Source organism: Halichoerus grypus, chromosome 2 (genome assembly GCF_964656455.1).
Source record: "Halichoerus grypus chromosome 2, mHalGry1.hap1.1, whole genome shotgun sequence".
Taxonomy (NCBI): Eukaryota; Metazoa; Chordata; class Mammalia; order Carnivora; family Phocidae; genus Halichoerus; species Halichoerus grypus.
Genome location: NC_135713.1, coordinates 168,291,037 through 168,311,087, shown reverse-complemented (window position 1 = coordinate 168,311,087; position 20,051 = coordinate 168,291,037).

Sequence of the window (20,051 nt, the reverse complement as noted above, 5' to 3'; positions counted from 1 at the left end):
ACATCTCCATAGCAACAGGGGCCTTGGGTGTTTATCATTATCCCCCTCCCCAAACAAATTTGAGGCAAACCAGAGACTTTTTTTTTTTTTAGCATATCAGTCATTGTTTAAAATGTTTTGTTGTTTTGGAAATATATGCCAAAGGCCTGAAAAACAGCCACACCCCACTCTGGGCCTCCCGTGAGCAGGCAGATGATCGGGGAGTGGTGGACAGGGAGGTAGAGAACTGGATGGAATTGAGCACAGCTTCATTCATTCATTCATTCATTCCTGCCTGCCTTTCTGCATGCATTCTGTTAGCCAGGAGGCCAGGGGAAGTTACTCCAATCAGAGGGCTGAAAGCTGTCAGTAGAAGGGAGGAGGGGAAAAGGACACACCAGGGCAGGACCAGCAGTTTCCATCAAGAACACAGCACTCAGCTAGGGGTTGTGTTGGTGTTTCACCTGATAGCCCCTTATGGGAGCCAGTTTCAGGCGGTTTGGAGCTGAGGACCCGAGCAGAGCCGTCCTGAAGTTACCTTAAACTTATCTGAATACGAAGATCACCTCCCATGGGCGGGGTTTGCTGCCATTTTTTGAACATACCATGTATGCACTAGCATGTTGACACACTGGGCATGCGCAATGGAACCACAGAGCCTAAGTAATAGAGTATGTGTAAGTCCCTTAATGTATATGCAAGCTCCCTGCCCCTCCCCCTACTGCACTGCATCAAAGCTTCCTGCACTCACCCCGTGGGGAGACAGTGCTCTGAGAGCTCCTTCCCTGTCTCCTTCCTTATAGCAGGTAATAAAAGTCTTTGCTTTCAACACTTCCTTGGGCTGTGTTCAGTTGAATGCACCCCGTGCAGGGAGCCCCTTGAGTTCAGTTACAGTTCGTCCACTCAGCAGCACCCGAGCACTTGCCACATGCTAGACCGTACCCAGTGCCGGGGACGCTTTGAGGACTCCTGCCCTCAAAGAACCCCAGTCTAGGAAGCAGATGGAAGCAAACCCGCAAACCACTAAAAAGCTAAGGAAAAGCCACCCTCCTGATCGCTATAATGGGCTCCGTGCAGGATCACTCTTCACCCCCTGTTTGCTGGGCTAACACAGGAGCAACCGAAAAAGTGGGTTGACGGCAGCCAAACCGCCAGGTGGGCACCCCGGCTCTGTGCGAACTAGCTGTGGGACCTCAGGCAGGTTGGGAGCTTATCTAGGCCTCTGTTTGCCTGGCTGTAAAATGGGGGTAATTATTAGCTACAACCTCACAGGGTTGTTATCGGGATTAAAGGATTTGCTAGACCGGAGTAGGACCTGGCCTACAGCACAATATGAGTGGTTAAGTTGTTTTTCTTTACGAAGCTGCCAGTTCTTGGGGTAGCACTGGGGTTCTATACCGACCCCACCAAAGCTCCCAGCGAGTGTGCCCCATGGCCCTTGCCAGAGAACGGATAAGTTAAGGCCAGTGAGGACCATAAGAGTTACTTGTGGAATTTCTGAAAACATACCTGCCAGGCTCTGTCCCTGGAGATTCTGAGTCTGAACACAACCCAGGCCACACACAACAGGTTCCCTGTTGAAAACCACTGATCTGGTTCAAACTCCTTCATGTTCCTGAAGTCAATCAACTGGATCAAGACGAGGTAAAATTCACAGCGGAGCCCAGACTGGGAAACCGAGGTGCTGTTTCCTTTCAGTCTTCTTGTTGGTACCAATGCTCCCCAGTCTGCACAGCAATGGGACCTTCAAAGGGAGGGGCCGTAGGGGAGAGCACCGGAAACCAGGGAGAACCCTGGGGGAACTTCCAGTGGCCTCCCTACCTGGCTGCCTGTGCCATTTCAAAGCATCCTTATGCACCACCACCCCACCACCCCACCACCCCCCCACCCCCGCAGCTCATGCCTCCCCAGCTCATTCCTTAGATAACAGTGGTGCCTGCCCTTGGGCAGAGCAAGGCTCCAGAGATCAGGAGCTGCACACTCTTCCGACTGAGCCAGCCAGGCGCCCCTAGTTACCATTTTTTTTTTTTAATTTTTTTCCTAGTTACCATTTATAATTGCCACATGACATTTCAGAATGTTTTGTTCAGTGATAACGATAGCTCATATTTTTATATACGTCTGCTTCACATATTTCACCTTCTTTATACTTAAACAATCCCATGAGATTAGTCCTGCTCTAATCACCATCCTCGTTTTACGGAAGAAGAAACTGAGGCACAGAGAGGTGACAGAACTTTTTAGGCCACACAGCTACTGAGTGGGACTCGAATCAGGCAGTCTGGCTCTTGGAGCTGCACCTCTGACCCCCACACCACACTGCAGCTCTCGGCACCCTAGCTCGTGAGCATTTGTGGACAGCCCGCTCTTGCTGCCCCAGCCTCTGGCAGCCCTATGCACAAAAAAAAAGGCCCTGGATCCAAGGAGCTTTCCATCTACAAGCTGCCTCGGGTTAGTTGAAAGTTGCTCCTGGGCCGCCTGGGTGGCTCAGTCGTTAAGCGTCTGCCTTTGGCTCAGGTCATGATCTCAGGGTCCTGGGATCAAGGCCCGCATCAGGCTCCCTGCTCAGCAGGAAACCTGCTTCTCCCTCTCCCACTCCCCCTGCTTGTGTTCCCTCTCTCGCTATGTCTCTCTCTGTCAAATAAATAAATAAAATCTTTAAAAAAAAAAAAAAGAAAGAAAGTTGCTCCTTCTTAGGTTCCTCAACAAGTTGAAAATAGAGCTACCCTACGATCCAGCAATTGCACTACTGGGTATTTACCCCAAAGATACAAATGTAGTGATCTGAAGGGGTACGTGCACCCCAATGTGTATAGCAGCAATGTCCGCAATAGCCAAACTGTGGAAAGAGCCTAGATGTCCATCAACAGATGAATGGATAAAGAAGACGTGGTATACATATACAATGGAATATTATGCAGCCATCAGAAAAGGAAATCTTGGAACCCTCCTACACTGTTGGTGGGAATGCAAGCTGGTGCAACCCCTCTGGAAAACAGTATGGAGGTTCCTCAAAAAGTTGAAAATACAGCTACCATACGATCCAGCAATTGCACTACTGGGTATTTACCCCAAAGATACAAATGTAGGGATCCGAAGGGGTACGTGCACCCCGATGTTTATAGCAGCAATGTCCACAATAGCTAAACCATGGAAAGAGCCAAGATGTCCTTCGACAGATGAATGGATAAAGAAGATGTGGTATAGGGGCGCCTGGGTGGCTCAGTCATTAAGCACCTGCCTTCAGCTCAGGTCATGATCCCGGGGTCCTGGGATCGAGCCCCGCATTGGGCTCCCTGCTCTGCGGGAAGCCTGCTTCTCCCTCTTCTACTCCCCCTGCTTGTGTTCCCTCTCTCGCTGTGTGTCTCTCTGTCAAATAAATAAATAAAATCCTAAAAAAAAAAAAAAAAAGAAGTGGTATATATATACAGTGGAATATTATGCAGCCATCAAAAGGAATGAGATCTTGCCATTTGCAACAACGTGGATGGAACTGGAGGGTGTTATGCTGAGCGAAATAAGTCAATCAGAGAAAGACATGTATCATATGACCTCACTGATATGAGGAATTCTTAATCTCAGGAAACAAACTGAGGGTTGCTGGAGTGGGAGGTGGGGTGGGAGGGATGGGGTGGCTGGGTGATAGACATTGGGGAGGGTATGTGCTATGGTGAGCGCTGTGAATTGTGCAAGACTGTTGAATCACAGATCTGTACCTCTGAAACAAATAATGCAATATATGTTAAGAAAAAAAAGAAGAAGATAGCAGGAGGGGAAGAATGAAGAGGGGGAAATTGGAGCGGGAGACGAACCATGAGAGACGATGGACTCTGAAAAACAAACTGAGGGTTCTAGAGGGGAGGGGGGTGGGAGGATGGGTTAGCCTGGTGATGGGTATTAAAGAGGGCACGTTCTGCATGGAGCACTGGGTATTATGCACAAACAATGAATCATGGAACACTACATCAAAAACTAATGATGTATGGTGATTAACATAACAATGAAAATTTTTTAAAAAAGAAAAGGAAATCTTGCCATTTGCAACAACGTGGGAACTAGAGGGTATTGTGCTAAGTGAAATAAGTCAATCAGAGAAAGACAATTATCATATGCTCTCACTGATATGTGGAATTTGAGAAACAAGACAGAGGATCATAGGGGAAGGGAGGGAAAAACGAAACAAGACGAAACCAGAGAGGGAGACAAACCATGAGATTCGTAATCTCAGGAAACAAACTGAGGGTTGCTGGAGTGGTGGGGGGTGGGAGGGATGGGGTGGCTGGGTGATGGACACTGGGAAGGGTATGTGCTATGGTGAGCGCTGTGAATTGTGTAAGACTGATGAATCACAGATCTGTACCTCTGAAACAAATAATACATTATATGTTAATTAAATAAAAATAAAAATATGGGGAAAAAAGTCGCTCCCTCTTTTCTCCTATTAAAAATAGCTCCCCAGGGGCACCTGGGTGACTCAGTTTGTTAAGCGTCTGTCTTGGGATCAGGTCATGATCTCCAGGTCCTGGGATCGAGCCCCGTGTCAGGCTCCCTGCTCAGAGGGGAGTCTGCTTCTCCCTCTTCCTCTGGCCCCCCACTTGTGCTCTCTCTGTCTCTCAAATAAATAAATAAAATCTTAAAAAATAAATAAATAAAAAATAAAAATAGCTCCCCAAAGAAGGAAGCTTTTGTAATGCCAAAGATGGGCTAGTGGGTCAAAGTTCCAGCTTGTATGAGCGCCCTGCCTGATGGCTTTCGTGACATGCAGTCTGTCTAAACCACAGGCGGCAGCACGGGCGGGTGTAACCATTTCCCCACAGCCTCGCCAGCACCAGGTATTATCTTAACCAAAAGAGGTTCGGCACCCAGCTTGTAAAACAGGCAGCTGCTTCTTCTCTGGGGGTTCACAGCCCCAACCCAGTGCATGAATGAAGGAAAAGCTCATGAAAGGTGGATGAAATATGAGGGTATGGAAAGGACAGAGGACTCATGCAGGCGTGTAAAGCGGGCTGGAGTCGCGGGGTTTTTACATTTACACGGGGAAGGTTACTGTCTTTCTGCTGCCCGATATAAAAATGTTTCCTTGAAGGAAAGGAGGTCGGCTGGGCACCCCCAGTGCCTGGCTTGAGGCTGAGCATGTAGAATAGTTCCATGAAACCCTCCTGCTCGACTGGCCCACACCACTCACCCAACACCCCCGGAGTGGACCCCAGACCCCCTATCAAGACAATTAGCAGACCCACTACAAGCAGATCTAGGCCCAGCGCTGCGGCGGTGGAGATGGCCTGATTTGCTTTTGGAGACAAACAGTTTTTCTGTCTTTGTCACTGCCTTAAAAGGAGGGGAAAGGGGGTTTGTTACCAAAGCTAGCAGGCTGCAAAGGAAAGGCTTTGGGAGTCCATGGCTGAATGGTGGCGCCCCTGATGGGGCCGTTGTGGGTGCTGACAGCCCTAGGGTTGTGGAGGTGTTTGATGGCAAATAAGGAGGTTGTGCGGGGGGGTGGGGTCAGGGGTGACAGAAGGACCCCAGGGACTGGTGCGCAAAGGCAGAAGCTTTAGACTGAGCTGCTTCCTGGCCAGAGAGGGAGGAAGTAGGTGGTGAGGGAGGGATCCCTGGAGGCTGACATCTGGAACCGCTCGGCTCCATACAGCAGCCCTGCACCTGTCAGCCCCTTGCAACCATAAGCTTTTAAAGAGACTAACAGACACATGAATTTCCTTTGTCTCACAAGTCCGCTTTTAGAAAGTTTCTCTCCAGAGCTGTTCCCACAGCGCACCAAGGGTATGTACCTGTAAAGATACAACCAAGAAACTACCTGATTGTCCGTCGGAGAGGGCCGGCTTAACCCCAGGGGGGCTATTAGGAGCCTTTATAAGAAAGAGAAAGCTACAAGAAGAGAACAGAGCAAGTTCTAGACTGCTATGCTCAATTAGATTTATTTGTTTGCCTGTTTGTTTGTTTATTATTGGAAAAGCTTGGAAGGATTTATATACCAAGACATTAACAGTGAGATGTGAATTGGCGGCGGTGAACTTTCGTTGGGATTCTATTTTTAGACACTTCTGTATTGCTGGGAAATTCTACAGCAAACATTTAAAAAGTAATTTAAAAAAAAGCTAGAGACCAATGGACACCTTCAAACCTATGAACACATCATCCAGCAAAGGCCCAGTGCACCTGCTGCCTACTTGTTCCCGTCTCTGGAGTGGGGAGCTTGGGGCCTGGAGGTAACCCTCTCCCACCTCACAGTGTTTCCTGGCAAGTCATTTAGCCTTTCTGAGCCTCAGTGTGTCCACCCACGACGCAGGCAGAGCCATCTCTGATGCTCAGGAGCTGCCGGGAAGCTGGGTGGGGGCTGGAGGGAGCTGATGAGCTGGCATCGTCAGCGCAACTCAGCGTACGAGAGACCCAGCCGAAGCGGTGTCCCACCCAACCTCGAGTGGGGGCTGGGGGTTGCAGGAAAGAGGAAGGAAAAAAGAGGAGAGGAACAGCTAGTTTCTTCTGGACTCAGCCCCTCCTCCATTTGACTCTCGCTGACCTCCCTCCTGGCACAGAAGGTCTTTGTGCTAGTCCGGCCCACAGCTTCTTCCTTTCTGGGTCTCCCCAGCCATCTCCAGCGGCACCCCCCCCCCCCGCAGCCTCCCACTGAACAGACCTGGTCTGTATAGGTTGCTTCTAGCTTCACTGAGGTCCAGCAGCTCACATTTTAGGACCAGGTGACCAAAGTGTCCTCTTTATGAGCAAAAAGTGAAAATTCTGGAGTGTTAAAAAAAAAAAGCCACAGGCCCAAAACGGTGTCACTTAGGCTGAGTCCCCGAACAGGCTTAGTACGGAATCTAATTGCAGTTTCAACCTCCCTGAGAAATGCAGTCATAACCAGTCAGCCAGGAATTTTCCTACCAGCCAAGGAGGCCGCCACAGGGGTGCCCGACCTCTAAAGGAAGTGAGGTCAGCAGCTGGTAAGACCCCCTGCGCTTCCCCCTAAGGGAAAGAGTCCTTGCCTGGACAATCCTTTTTTTTTTTTTTTTGGCTGATGACTTTCTTGCCCCACCCTCCTTCTTATAAAAACCTTCCATTCTGTACAACTGCTCAGAGCTCCCCTCTACTTGCTAGATGGGGTGCTGCCCAAATCATGAATCATTTAATAAGGCCAATTGGATTTTCAAATTTACTCAGTTGAATTTTTTTTTAAGATTTTATTTATTTATTTGAGACAGAGACAGAGAGAGAGAGGACAAGCAGGGGGAGGGGCAGAGGGCGAAGCCGACTCCTAGCAGAGCAGGGAGCCCCAGTCTGCGCTGGATCCCAGGACCCTGGATCATGACCTCAGCAGAAGGCTTAACTGACTGAGCTCCCAGGCACCCACCCCTGAATTTTGTTTTTTAACAAGAGAAAAGGAAATGCAGTCCTGGGACATCCCAGGGCAGGATCAGAAGCAGAGGGAAGACAGGGTGGGCTTGGGTAGGCGTGGGAGGCAGAAGGCCACCTCGGGCTGGAATACAAGCACAGGCCCAGGGCCCAAATGAGCAGAAATGGGGGGGGGGGGTCGGGACACGAGTGAGGACATCCTGTGGAGCCGGTCAGAGAGGTAGCGGGGTAGATCCCAGGGGAATCCAATGCCAGGATGAGCCATTCCAATTTGAGCAGCTGAACTTGCTATGGGACAGGGAGCCCAGGGATCTGGGGACCTGCCCAGGCAAGCCCAGCCTCCAGGGTCCTGAGATGACCCACTGTGAACTCACACGGCCCCAGCTTCAGAAGTTCACTAGCAACTGGCCGTCAGCGTGGCTCCTGACCTGCCTGGCACTTAGTAGGGACTCTTCAGATATCTGTCCCATGAATGAGCCAGGGAGGCAATCGAGATGCCCTGCCCACTCACCTCCTGCCAACACAAACTAACACAAACTAGGCCACGGGCCTGACCCAGTTTCGCGGCGCCGCGCGCCCAGCCCCGGGGAGCGGCGGATACGCCGGGAGCCGCAGAGCAGGGGACTCAGGCGCCGGCCGCCGCCGCCCCGCGCCCGGGATCTGCAGAAGCTCCGGATCCGAGGCCGTTTCTGACATTTGCCTGGGCAGTGACTCATCTCCCCGCGGAGAAGAAAGGGGCCTTTGTGGGCTCCCCGCGCGGGCCGCGGCCGGCCGTGTCCTGGGCAGCACTGCCCCCCGGTGGCCGGGAGCACGGTGGAGGGCGCAGGAGGCGGCCCTGGGGGCCCGCGCCCGACCCCCGAGTGCAGGCCCCCGGCCTGGAGCCCCAGGCTGTCCGGGAACGCACGGAGAGGACGCACCACCTGCCCGAGGGCCCGTGGGCTTTGCCCGGGGGGAAGCTTCCACAAAGGAGGGAATTGGTTCTCCCGCCCCTGGGAAGGGCGAGCTCGGGCACCCCAGACGCCGGCTCCCCGGAGGCCTGGCCCAGATGGCCCCCCCCCGCCCCCGCGCTGGAAAGAGGGAGTGCCTTCTCTGCCCAAAAGCCTGGGCTTTGTTCCTCTTCAGCGGCTGCTCAACCACGTGCCTGCCGCATTTTAAAAATAGATGCAAACATCTACCCTTCCCCTTTTGTGAGTTGCCTATTCCTATCCTATCCCATTTTCCTATTTTTAATTTTTTGTCCTCTTGTTGATTTTTAGAAGCACTTCAAAATGTCAAGTCTCTCACATGTGTTGCAAGTGTTATCCCAAGCTTAGAAGTTACCTCTTGGTTTTGTTTTTGGTGATTTTGAACACATATGCTTTACATTTTTATGTGGTCCGACCTTTTGATGTTTTCTTGTATTCTTTTTCCCTTTGCTTTTTGCTTGTAGGACTGTTCCCATCTGAGTACCAGACAAAGATTTCCCTAATTTTCTTCCACCCCCGCTTCTTCCTCGTCCCCCTCCTCCTCCTTCCTCTACTTCTTCATGTTTTTAATCCCCCTTGGAATTTATTTTGATGTGAGGTATGAGGTAGGGGCTCCTGGGTGGCTCAGTCCGTTAAGCGTCTGCCTTCGGCTCAGGTCATGATCCCAGGGTCCTGGGATCGAGCCCCTGGCTCTGGCTCCTTGCTGGGTGGGGAGTCTGCTGGTCCCTCTGTCCCTCTCACCCACTTGTGCTCTCTCTCTTTTGCTCTCTCTCTCTCCCAAATAAATAAATAAAATCTTTAAAAAAAAAAAGGTATGAGATAAAGATCTAAACTTACTTTTTTCCAAAGCGTTTGCCAACTGCCCAAATGCCATTATTCAGCCTTTCTCTTTTATGAGAATATTCCCTCACTGATTTGAAATACCACCTCAGTTACAGACTAAGTGCTTGGGCCTGTTTCTGGCCAGGACCCTGACATTATACACTAAGTCAAAGGGTATAGACTTTTCCTTAAAAAAAAAAAATTTAGGGACTTCTGGGTGGCTAAGTTGGTTAGGTGTCTGCCTTCAGCTCAGGTCATGATCCCCGGGTCCTGGGATGGAGCCCCAGATCCAACTCCCTGCTCAGCGGAGAGCCTGCTTCTCTCTCTCCCTATGCTGCTCCCCCTGCTTGTGTGCTCACTCGCTCTCTCTCTCTCTGTGTCAAATAAATAAATAAATAAATCTTAAAAAGATTAAAAAGACCTGAACAATTTAAACTCTTATAATACAAAATGGCAAACCTACCTCCAGAATGGCTAGGCTCATTTTTATCCCACCAGTGTATGAGAATGCCCTTTTTACCATTCTCATGCCAAATTGGAGTACTATTTGGGAAAACATGTCCCAGTTTGAAAGACAAAAAAATACAACTTCATTGTTCTCTCTTAGTTTGCGGTTGAGCCTGGGGATCCCTTCGGCAGGACTTCCTGGGCAGGGGAGGTCACTTTCCTGCTTCCTGTGCGGCTCACCTGACACCTGCATTTCCCTTCTCTCTACTTCTTATGGACAATGCGAACATGAGATCATTTTTTAATTTGAGTGAAATTCACATAACATACAATTAACCATTTAAAGCAAAAAATTCATTGGCACTTAGTATCTTCACAATGTGGTGATACCGTCACCTCTGTCTGGTTTCAAAGCATTTTCATCACCTCCAAAGGAGACCCATACCCACGAGGCAATCACTCTCCATTCCTTTCTCCCCAGAACCTGGCACCCACGAATCTGCTTTCTGTGATTTAACTGTTCAGGGCATTTCACAGAAATGGAATCATATGTTATGTGGCCTTTTGTGTCTGGCTTCGAAAGGATAGCATGATGTTTTGAGGTTCATGCATGTTGTAGCCTGTATCCATACTTCAGTCCTTTTTATGACTGAATAACATTCCACTGTATGGATATAGCACGGTGTTGAACCCATCGATCCATTGACGGACATTTGGGTTGCTTCCACCTTCTGGCTCTCGTGAGTGGTGCTGCTATGAACAGTCATGGAGACGATTTTTGTGAAGGAATAATTGGGTAGTGATCTGATAAAGCAAGTTTTCTAACCTGTGAATATTTTTAATATAGAAATTTCATGATGTTGCAAAGGCAAATCCCATGTTGACAGACACTTAATGAAATAAATTTTATTGATTTTCAGGAATGTCTGGGTAAACATATACACACACACACACCAAAAAAGGTACCTATAGCGACTAGGGAAGAATGAGCATTTGTTGAGCACCCATATGTTAGGTCTAATTCCAGGTAGGGGGTGCTGCCATGCCTGTGACCCCTGGGCCACCTGGAGTCAACTGCTGAGAGTACCTTATGAAGGTGACTTCTTGCATCTCTGCCTCAGGACATTCCCTGGATGTTAAGCCCACACAGGGGCAACTCAGAAGTGCCAAGGATTTGCCAGGACCCCGGGTGAGACCCTCAACCAGTGAGGAGTGTTCTCACTCCTCTGCTGAATCCTGATGTGTGTCCTCTGCAGCCTGTCAGCCGGTCCCTGGTGGGGATGAACCCCAGCTGCCCACCGTGCTAACCCTGCTCCCCTCCCTTCCCTGTCTCACTTCTCCCTCCCTCACTGAGTGTTGGATTTCTGACTCCTCTCCTTACTTTTTTTGTTTTTTTAAATCTTAGTGAATTACTTAAATCCTGTGCCTTAGGGACCTCGTTTATAACATGCTAATCAAAGTACGTCCGCCACTAGGACAAAATGAGCTAACGCGTGTGCAGTATTTAGAACAGTGTCTGGCCCACAGCGTGTGCTCAGAAATGTCAGTCACGTCTCATAAATAGAATGAGCATTGGCCGTGGGAAGTAAAACACATCTGGGTCCAGTTTCCTCATCTGTGAAGTACAGATGAAAATGCCCCTTTGAGGGCACCTGGGTGGCTCAGTCGGTTAAACAAGCATCTGACTCTTGGGTTCCACTCAGGTCCTGATCTCGGGGTCGTGGGCCTAAGCCGCACATCAGGCTCCATGCTCAGTGCACAGTCTGTCTGAGATCCTCTCTCTCCCTCTGCCCTTCCCCTCTCCCCCCCGCTCTGAAGCATGCTCTCTCTCTCCCTAATAAATAAGTAAATCTTAAAAAAAAGAAGAAGAAAAGAAAATGCCCCCTTGAAAGATGATTGTGAGGAGTAAATGGAATGACATAATCTGGGGAAACTACAGAGCATGGGGCCTGCCTGAGGTGAGGGCCAGTGCTGGGCATGCCAACTGGGCCATCATCATCCAGCGGCTGTGACCTCCACCAAGCAAGAGGGGCCAGTGCCGGGGTGCAGGTGAGACCACTTCAGAGTCCCGGGCCACCTCCCCCTTTATCTCTGGAAAAGGCCATGTCCCTCGGGCCTCGGTCTCCACATCCCTGGAAAGTGGTTGGGTTTAGGGGATTGCTAAATGCCCTACCGGCCCCAGAGTTGTAGGGAGAGGCCCTGTCCTGGGACAGACACACACCCACATACACACTCACCTATCCTCACTCACATACGTGCATACACACACACACAAAACACACATCCAGACATACACACCCACTGCGGAGTGGAAGTAGCTGCATATCTGCTCGGGCCACTTGAGTCACCTCCTGGAGCCTCGGGCCCCAGGCTCTTTTGGCCTTGAATATCACCCCAGAGAAGAATAATGTGTCTGAAAAACATTTCCAGGCATTTTCATGTGTGAAAGCTGTTTTCTTCTTAGGCTCCTCCTCTCCTTTCGTCACTTCACAGATATCCATGGCTGTCTTGCCAAGTCTTGGGATCAAGCCACATGGCCCTCTCGAGGGCTGGGTTGGGGGGGGCATGGGGAGCCTTGAAAGACCAGCCTGTACCACCCTTTCTAGCGCCTACAAGAGTCTAACCGACCCAGAGGAAGAAGTAAACAGCCCCACGATGTTTTCCAGAGGTCACAGAATGTGGCTCCACCCTCCAGAGGAAGCCAAGGCTGGATGTAACCGCAGAGCAGCTGGGGCCTAAGGAAGAGGCGGCATGCTGTACGGAGTCTCTGAGGAAAGACCAGGAGGGACGGACAGTGTACGTGCAGTCCCTCCTTTGGATCCAGGCCTTCCATCTACAGGCTGGGATCTTCCCTCCGTGCCCAGACACCCCAGGGAGGCAAGAAATGGAACTTTCTTTGGTTTCTATAACTGCGCCTCATTTTTGACTTCCGGTCCCTTTTCCATCAGGTTGGTGGGAAAAATATATAACCTCTTCTAGGAGTTATGTCGTAGTTCTGAGGTCTTAATGCAATGCTGTGTGGTAGGAGCGTGGCATTGTGATCCTCATACAACCATCCCCAAGTCACTTCTGAGGCTGTCCTTGCATGCAGCACAGGGCCCCCAAAGGTCCCATGTTTGCCTGTTTGTCATGGTCACAGTCCTGGCTTAGATGTATCCCCAACCCATTTGCCCCAGGCTTCTGCTGCCTCCCTAAGAGCTGCTCTGGGGCTCACAGATCTCTTGCCCCCTGTCATTCTTCTTCAGACCAGGGGAACCCACTTCTGGTTCTGGAAAGGGGGGTCCTCCTCTCCCCACTGCTTCTGGCCAAGATTCCTTGAACCCTTGCATGAGTCCTCTTTTCTCCCTTTATCACCTCCAGAAACCATCTCAGTTCTTCTGAGGGCTTAGGCTCTTCTTCAAAGAGCTTCATTTATTAAACATTTTTAATTAGGGGCACTTGGGTGGCTCAGTCGTTAAGCGTCTGCCTTCAGCTGAGGTCATGATCCCAGGGTCCTGGGATGGAGCCCCGCATTGGGCTCCCTGCTCAGCGGGAAGCCTGCTTCTCCCTCTCCCCCACTTGTGTTCCCTCTCTCGCTGTGTCTCTGTCTCTCTCAAATAAATAAAATCTAAAAACAAAGAAAATTTTTTTGCTATTGATTGGTTGATTGAAGTATAGTTGATACTTAAAAGAGCTTTAGGTGACTTCTGCTTCCTTCCTCTTCCTCGCCCCTCTGCTTTAAGCCTCAAAACTGCCTGAATGGAATGGAACAGACAGAGAGAAAAATGAATGTTGGTGAGTAGACCAAAATAATGCCTAGCCACATGCACCGGCCCATTTAATCTCACCACAATCCCCTGATGTTATCCTCCTTTACAGATGAGGAAACTAAGGCTTAATAATATCACATAACTGGGGGCGCCTGGGTGGCTCAGTTGGTTGGGCGACTGCCTTCGGCTCAGGTCATGATCCTGAAGTCCCGGGATCGAGTCCCGCATCGGGCTCCCTGCTCAGCAGGGAGTCTGCTTCTCCCTCTGACCCTCCCCCCTCTCATGCTCTCTCTATCTCATTCTCTCTCTCAAATAAATAAAATCTTTAAAAAATAATAATAATAATAATATCACATAACTGGGGCGCCTGGGTGGCTCAGTCTATTTAAGTGTCTGACTCTTCATTTCAGCTGGGGTAATGATCTCAGGGTTGTGAGATCGAGCCCCGCGTCGGGCTCTGCGCTCAGTGGGGAGTCTGCTTGAGATTCTCTCTCTCCCTTTGCCCCTCCCCCGTTCTCTCTCTCTAAAACAAATAAATAAATCTTAAAAAAAAAAATAATAACATCACATAACTAACAAGTGTCCTCCCCACATGCAAAACCAAACCACTGTATAAAATGGGTGTGCTCTGGGTGGGTGAACTAGACTCCCCACTTTTTCTTGTTAGTATGAAAGAACGCTGTATTCAGACAGAATCTTCCATGAAAAACCTGAAAGTATGTTTCTGCTCCGGTTGCAGGCGCCCCTGGCCACTTCTGTGAGGTCCCAGGCCCAGGAGCACATTCGAAGGCCCGCGGTCTTCCTGTGGACTTCCAGGCCCGCTCTAAGCCAACCCCCGCCCCGCCCTCCCCCAGACCTGGATGTGACACTTCTTGGTGCCCCGACTTGTGGATTGCCTTGGAAGACACTGGCTTCACATCACACACAGCGCGGCTTATCTCGTGAGGATGCAGAGCCCCACTCCCGGATGCCCTGTCACGGCCAGATCCCTGGCTTCCGAGAGGGTTTGGAGGCCAGCCCACCCCCTGCTGCCCAACCCCTCCCCTGCATCCAACGCAATCAGCCTGGCTGCATGGGGCCAATTGCTTTAAATAAATGTTAATCCTGCTCTGAGCTAGATTGGCAGGGCCTTTGGGAAGGGCTAGAAGGAACAGGGCTACAATTTTCACACCCGCCCCCCCCCCCCCCGCCAGAGACATTTTTTTTTTTCTCTTGGGCCAATCTTTTCATTGAGACTGCTGCTGTTTCATCCCTTTTTATTCATAAAAGTGATGTTTCAGGAGACATTGCTGGCCCTTGGGCTTCCGTGGCTGGCCAGTCCGTCCTTCAGTCACTGGGTAAACGTTAGGTGAGCGCCTACTGAGTGCCAGGCGCTGCATTACACCCATGGACGCGAAGGTGAGGAAGATGCTTCTTCTTCACGGGCCCCAGGCCACCGGTCACGCCTCCGTGCTTCGCTAGCCCCAGGACGTTGTAGTGGACATTTGCTGGCTCTTGGCCACCCAGCACTAATTTCCCCTAACGGCTCTCTGGTTTCCTTTCCCACGACCTGCCCCCCGCCCCAGAGAGAGGCCTGGCTGAGACAAGGAATCAGGCAATTTGCCCTCTGCTCGTGGAAGCCATGGGGGAGGTCTGAAGGTTTTCTCGACCACAGTTCTGCCTCTCTGTGATGCAGGGAGACCAGAGCCTGATCCCGCCACCCACGTCCCTCCAGTGAACCCCACCCAGGACCTGAAAACGAGGTCCGGAGAGGCAGCAGAACCTGACTGCGAAAAACTTCTCTTCTGCGTACCCTACTTCTGAGCCTCATGCTCCAGGCTTCCTGTGGGTTCTGGGCTCCTCCTGTGTTTCTTTCTCTTCTCTTCCTTTCTCTTCCCTTCCCTGTCCTTTTGACAGCCAGAGCTGGTCTGTGCCATTTGCAATCAAAGAACCCCGGCCAGGGGCACCTGGGTGGCTCAGTCGGTTGGGCGTCTGCCTTCAGATCAGGTCATGATCCCAGGGTGCTGGGATCGAGTCCCGCATTGGGCTCCTGGCTCAGCGGGGGGGCTGCTTCTCCCTCTGTGCTCTCTCTGTCTCTCTCTCAAATGAATAAATAAAATATTAAAAAAAAAAAAAAAAGAACCCCGGCCAACCTGCCAGGTTCCAGGTGTTACTCAGGTGCCTCTAACGTGCTTGAAACGGATGTAGCTGAGCACCTGCTCCAGGCCTGGTACCGTGGACACACTGAGCTGGAAGACGAGACACAAACAAAGCGTAAGTGCTACCATGTGAGAGATGTCATGGAAATGGAACAAGGGAGGGTCATCCAAACTGAGTTCCAAGCTTTGGCCCTTGACCGCCCCCCTTCAGCTTTCTCCACACGGCAGCTGGAGGGGCCTTTCACAAAGCAGATCAAGCCATTGCCGGGCTCAAACCCACCGATGGTGCCCTGTCTCACTCAAATTGCGAGTCGAAGTCCTAAGGGGCGCAAATGACCTGCTTCCTCAGCAGGGGACTCGGTCTCCCGGACCCTGTGCGCCTGGCGGGGCCACCGGGCCAAGCTCTCCCCGGCGGGACAGGACTGCAGGACTGCAGGTGGTGGGTGCACATCCCACCTCCCTTGCCAGTGAGGAGATGCCGGACTTGACTTTCTCCACTTTCCCTCCTCACCTCTGACGGGAATGGCTGCAGCCAGAGCAGCCTGGAAGCCGCGAGGTGAAGGTGGGTCCTGAATGACGGACCCTGAGGAGCCGAGCGGCCTTTTTTTTTCTTTTTCCTTTTTTTTTTAAATAACAAAATGCACAGCAGTGCCTCCAAGCCAGAAGTGAGGGGCCGCACTTCGCTGCCCTCTTGTATTCCCTCATCTATTTCTGGGGATTTGGGCTTTTCTTTGTCATTTTTAGTCATCAGCATGCTTTTTTCTTGCATCTCCTCTTCTAAGCGGCAGCTTTTACTTCGCTGTCGGCTGGGAAACCAGATAATCGAGTTTCTTAGAACAGTGACTAGGGTAAAAGTGAACGGGTGCTGAGGGAGGCCGAGAGGGTCTCCTCTGACGAAGCGTGTGATTTCGTGCAGAGGCTCTGGGGTGTCATGAGCTTCTCAGAGACCTCTTGTGCCCTCTTCTTGTTTTCTTGTGTTTTCTAGACATTGGAGGTTGCTGGAAAGTAACCTCAGAATGAGTGAGGTGTGACTGCCTTCTCTCTTCTGAGGAAAAAAAAAATCTCCTTACTCCTTACTACCAGCATTGTGGTCCATGGACAAATACTAATCAAATTCCAGCGTTTTTTTTCTATAGAAATGGACACATTTTCCTTTAGTTTTTGTAAAACAGTAAATAAAGGGTCAAGAATCGTTGGGAGAATAGGAGGGAGGGGTTGTCCTGCCATGTATAGAGATTTATCATTAATGAAGGTAGACAAAGAGAGCATGGAACTGAGCGGAACACCCAGAGAGGGATCACATGCTGATGGGAACTTGGGCTGTGACAGAGGTGGTGTTACTTCAGATCAGTGGGAAAAGAAGAGACCACTGGATCACGCTAGCAGAACAAGTAGAAAACATATGCAAAATATAACATCAGATCTCTTCCTCAGACTCTACTTAGATATTTTTTATTTTTATTTTTTTTAAAGATTTTATTTATTTGATGGAGAAAGAGAGCACAAGCAGGGGGAGTAGCAGAGGGAGACGGAGAAGCAGGCTCCCTACTGAGTAGGGAGCCCGATGCAGGACTCGATCCCAGGACTCTGGGATCATGACCTGAGCCGAAGGCAGACACTCAACCTACTAGGCCATCCAGTAGCCCCAGTAAATAAAATATTACAAAAAAATCAGCCCTCGGGGTGCCTGGGTGGCTCAGTCATTAAGCATCTGCCTTCGGCTCAGGTCATGATCCCAGGGTCCTGGGATCGAGCCCCGCACTGGGCTCCCTGCTCAGCGGGGAGTCTGCTTCTCCCTCTCCTACTCCCTCTGCTTGTGTTCCCTCTCTCGCTGTGTTTCTCTCTGTCAAATAAATAAATAAAATCTTTAAAAAAAAAAAAAAAGAAGTCTCAAATACACAACCTAACCTACATCTAAAGGAGCTAGAAAAGGAGTAGCAAATACAGCCTAAAGCCAGCAGAAGAAGGGAAATAATAAAGATTAGAGCAGAAACAAACGATATAGAAACAAACAAGCAAAAAAAAAGCCAGTAGAACAGATCAACAAAACTAAGAGCTGATTCTTTGAAAGAATTAATAAAATTGATAAAGTGCTAGCCAGACTTATCAAAAAGAAAAGAGAAAGGACCCAATAAATGAAATCATGAATGAAAGAGGAGAGATCACAACCAACACCACAGACATAAGATTAGAAGAGAATATTATGAAAAATTATATGCCAACAAACTGGGCAATCTGGAAGAAATGGACAAATTCCTAGAAACATACAAACTACCAAATGGTCATAAACAAACCAAAAAATGCTCAACCTCATGAGTAATCGTGGGGAATTCAAATACCAATAATGAGACCTCATTTCGGTCTGATCAGATTGGCCAAAATTAAAAAAGCCTGATCACACCATGTTGATGAAGACAGGGGAAAAGGAGAATGCATAAATTTCTGGTGGGAATATAAATTGGTGCAAGCCTATAGTTCCTTATCTGCAACTCCCAAATTCAAAAAACTCTGAAAACTGCAAGTTTTTTTCACCCCTAGGTTTGCTTGCCTTAAATGCACCTCAGGACAAAACCTGATCCAGAATTGGAAGCACGGTCTCGAAGAGATATTTGTACCCCCGTGTACATGACAGCATTATTCACAATAGCTAAAACACAGAGGGGTGCCTGGGTGGCTCAGTCGGTTAAGCGGCTGCCTTCGGCTCAGGTCATGATCCCAGGGTCCTGGGATCGAGCCCCACATCGGGCTCCCTGCTCAGCGGAGAGCCTGCTTCTCCCTCTCCCTCTGCCTGCCTCTCTGCCTACTTGTACTCTCTCTCTCTCTGTCAAATAAATAAATAAAATCTTTAAAAAAATAAAATAAAATAAAAATAAAACATGGAAACAACCCAAGTGTCCACAGATGAATGAATAAGCAATGGATTTCACCTGAGCTGAAATCAAGAGTCAGATGCTCAAGGGGTGCCTGGGTGGCTCAGTCGGTTAAGCATCTGCTTTCAGCTCAGGTCATGATCTGGGGGTCCTGGGATCCAGTCCTGCATCGGGCTCCCTGCTCCGCGGGGAGCCTACTTCTCCCTCTGCCTCTCTCTCTGTCTGTCTCTCATGAATAAATAAATAAAATCTTAAAAAAAAAAGTCAGATGCTCAACTGACTGAGCCACCCAGGTGCCCCAAGTTATTTACAGTCTTAATTAGTCCCATTTAATATGATTGTTCATATAGTTTACTTTAGAAATATTATTGTTTGATTATGGGTGCCCCACTGGGAGTCTTAGGTACTATGTGGCATATCCACCATATAACATTTAAACATTTTTATATTTTAAACATTTTTAAATTTAAAATGGATTTCTCTTTCCTTTTTGTATAGTTCTAAGAATTTTAACACATGTATAGATCTGTGTAACTACTACCACAATCAAGATACAGAACAACCCCAAACAATCCCTATTTCTCCCCTTTATAATCACACTCTCCCTTCAACCACGCCTATGCCTGGCAGCCATTGATCTGTTTTCCATCCACTAAAGTTTTGTCTTTTCAAGAATAAATAGAATCATTTAGCATATTACATTTTTAAGATCAGAACCATTCTAAAACTGGAAACAATATGGTCCCAAGTGTTGAGAAGAACCATGAGAGACGATGGACTCTGAAAAACAAACTGAGGGTTCTAGAGGGGAGGGGGTTGGGAGGATGGGTTAGCCTGGTGATGGGTATTGAGGAGGGCACGTTCTGCATGGAGCACTGGGTGTTATGCATAAACAATGAATCATGGAACACTATATCTAAAACTAATGATGTAATGTATGGGGATTAACATAACAATAAAAAAATTTAAAAAAAAAAAAAAATATGGTCCCAAGTGTTTCAGAGGAACTTTTGAGAGCTGACAATATGCAACTATTTGCCTAGAAACCTCCCCTCAGGTTTGTATGAGGGACTTATTCAAGAATCTTCATGGCAGTGCTACACATAACAAAAAGGGAAACAGCAAACAGTCTATCAGTAACAGAATGGATAAATTAACTGAGATTTATTCATACAATTGAAAACTATGCAAATAGCATTTTAAAAGAATGGATCAGAATGTATCAACATGGATGAATCTCAGAAACATGAGTGAAAAAGCAAGTTTCAAAGGAATTTACACAGTATCTTACTATTTATAAACACATATTGCTAATATAGGTATTATACATATGTGTATTTATGTATGCATATATTATTAATATAATATTGTACATTTTGATATATAGCCATGTAGTAAAATCATATATGGGTAGACAAGAAGGATCTACAGTAACTTGAGAGTAGTGGTTATCTAAACAGGGGAAGAGGAGAAGAGCTTTCGATTTATCAGAGTTTTTTCCTGTTTGTCTTTTTTTAAAAGAAATACGGAAACTGCAAAAAAAAAAAGAAATTGGAGCAAATATGGCATGATGTTAATATTCGTTAAATCTTTGTAGGCAAGTACATGGGTGTCTGTCATAGTATTTTTTTGTACCTTTTTATTGAAAATATTTCATCATTAACTTTGATTCAAACTGATTAAAGAGAGCACCTGAGTGACCACTCACCCTTTCTT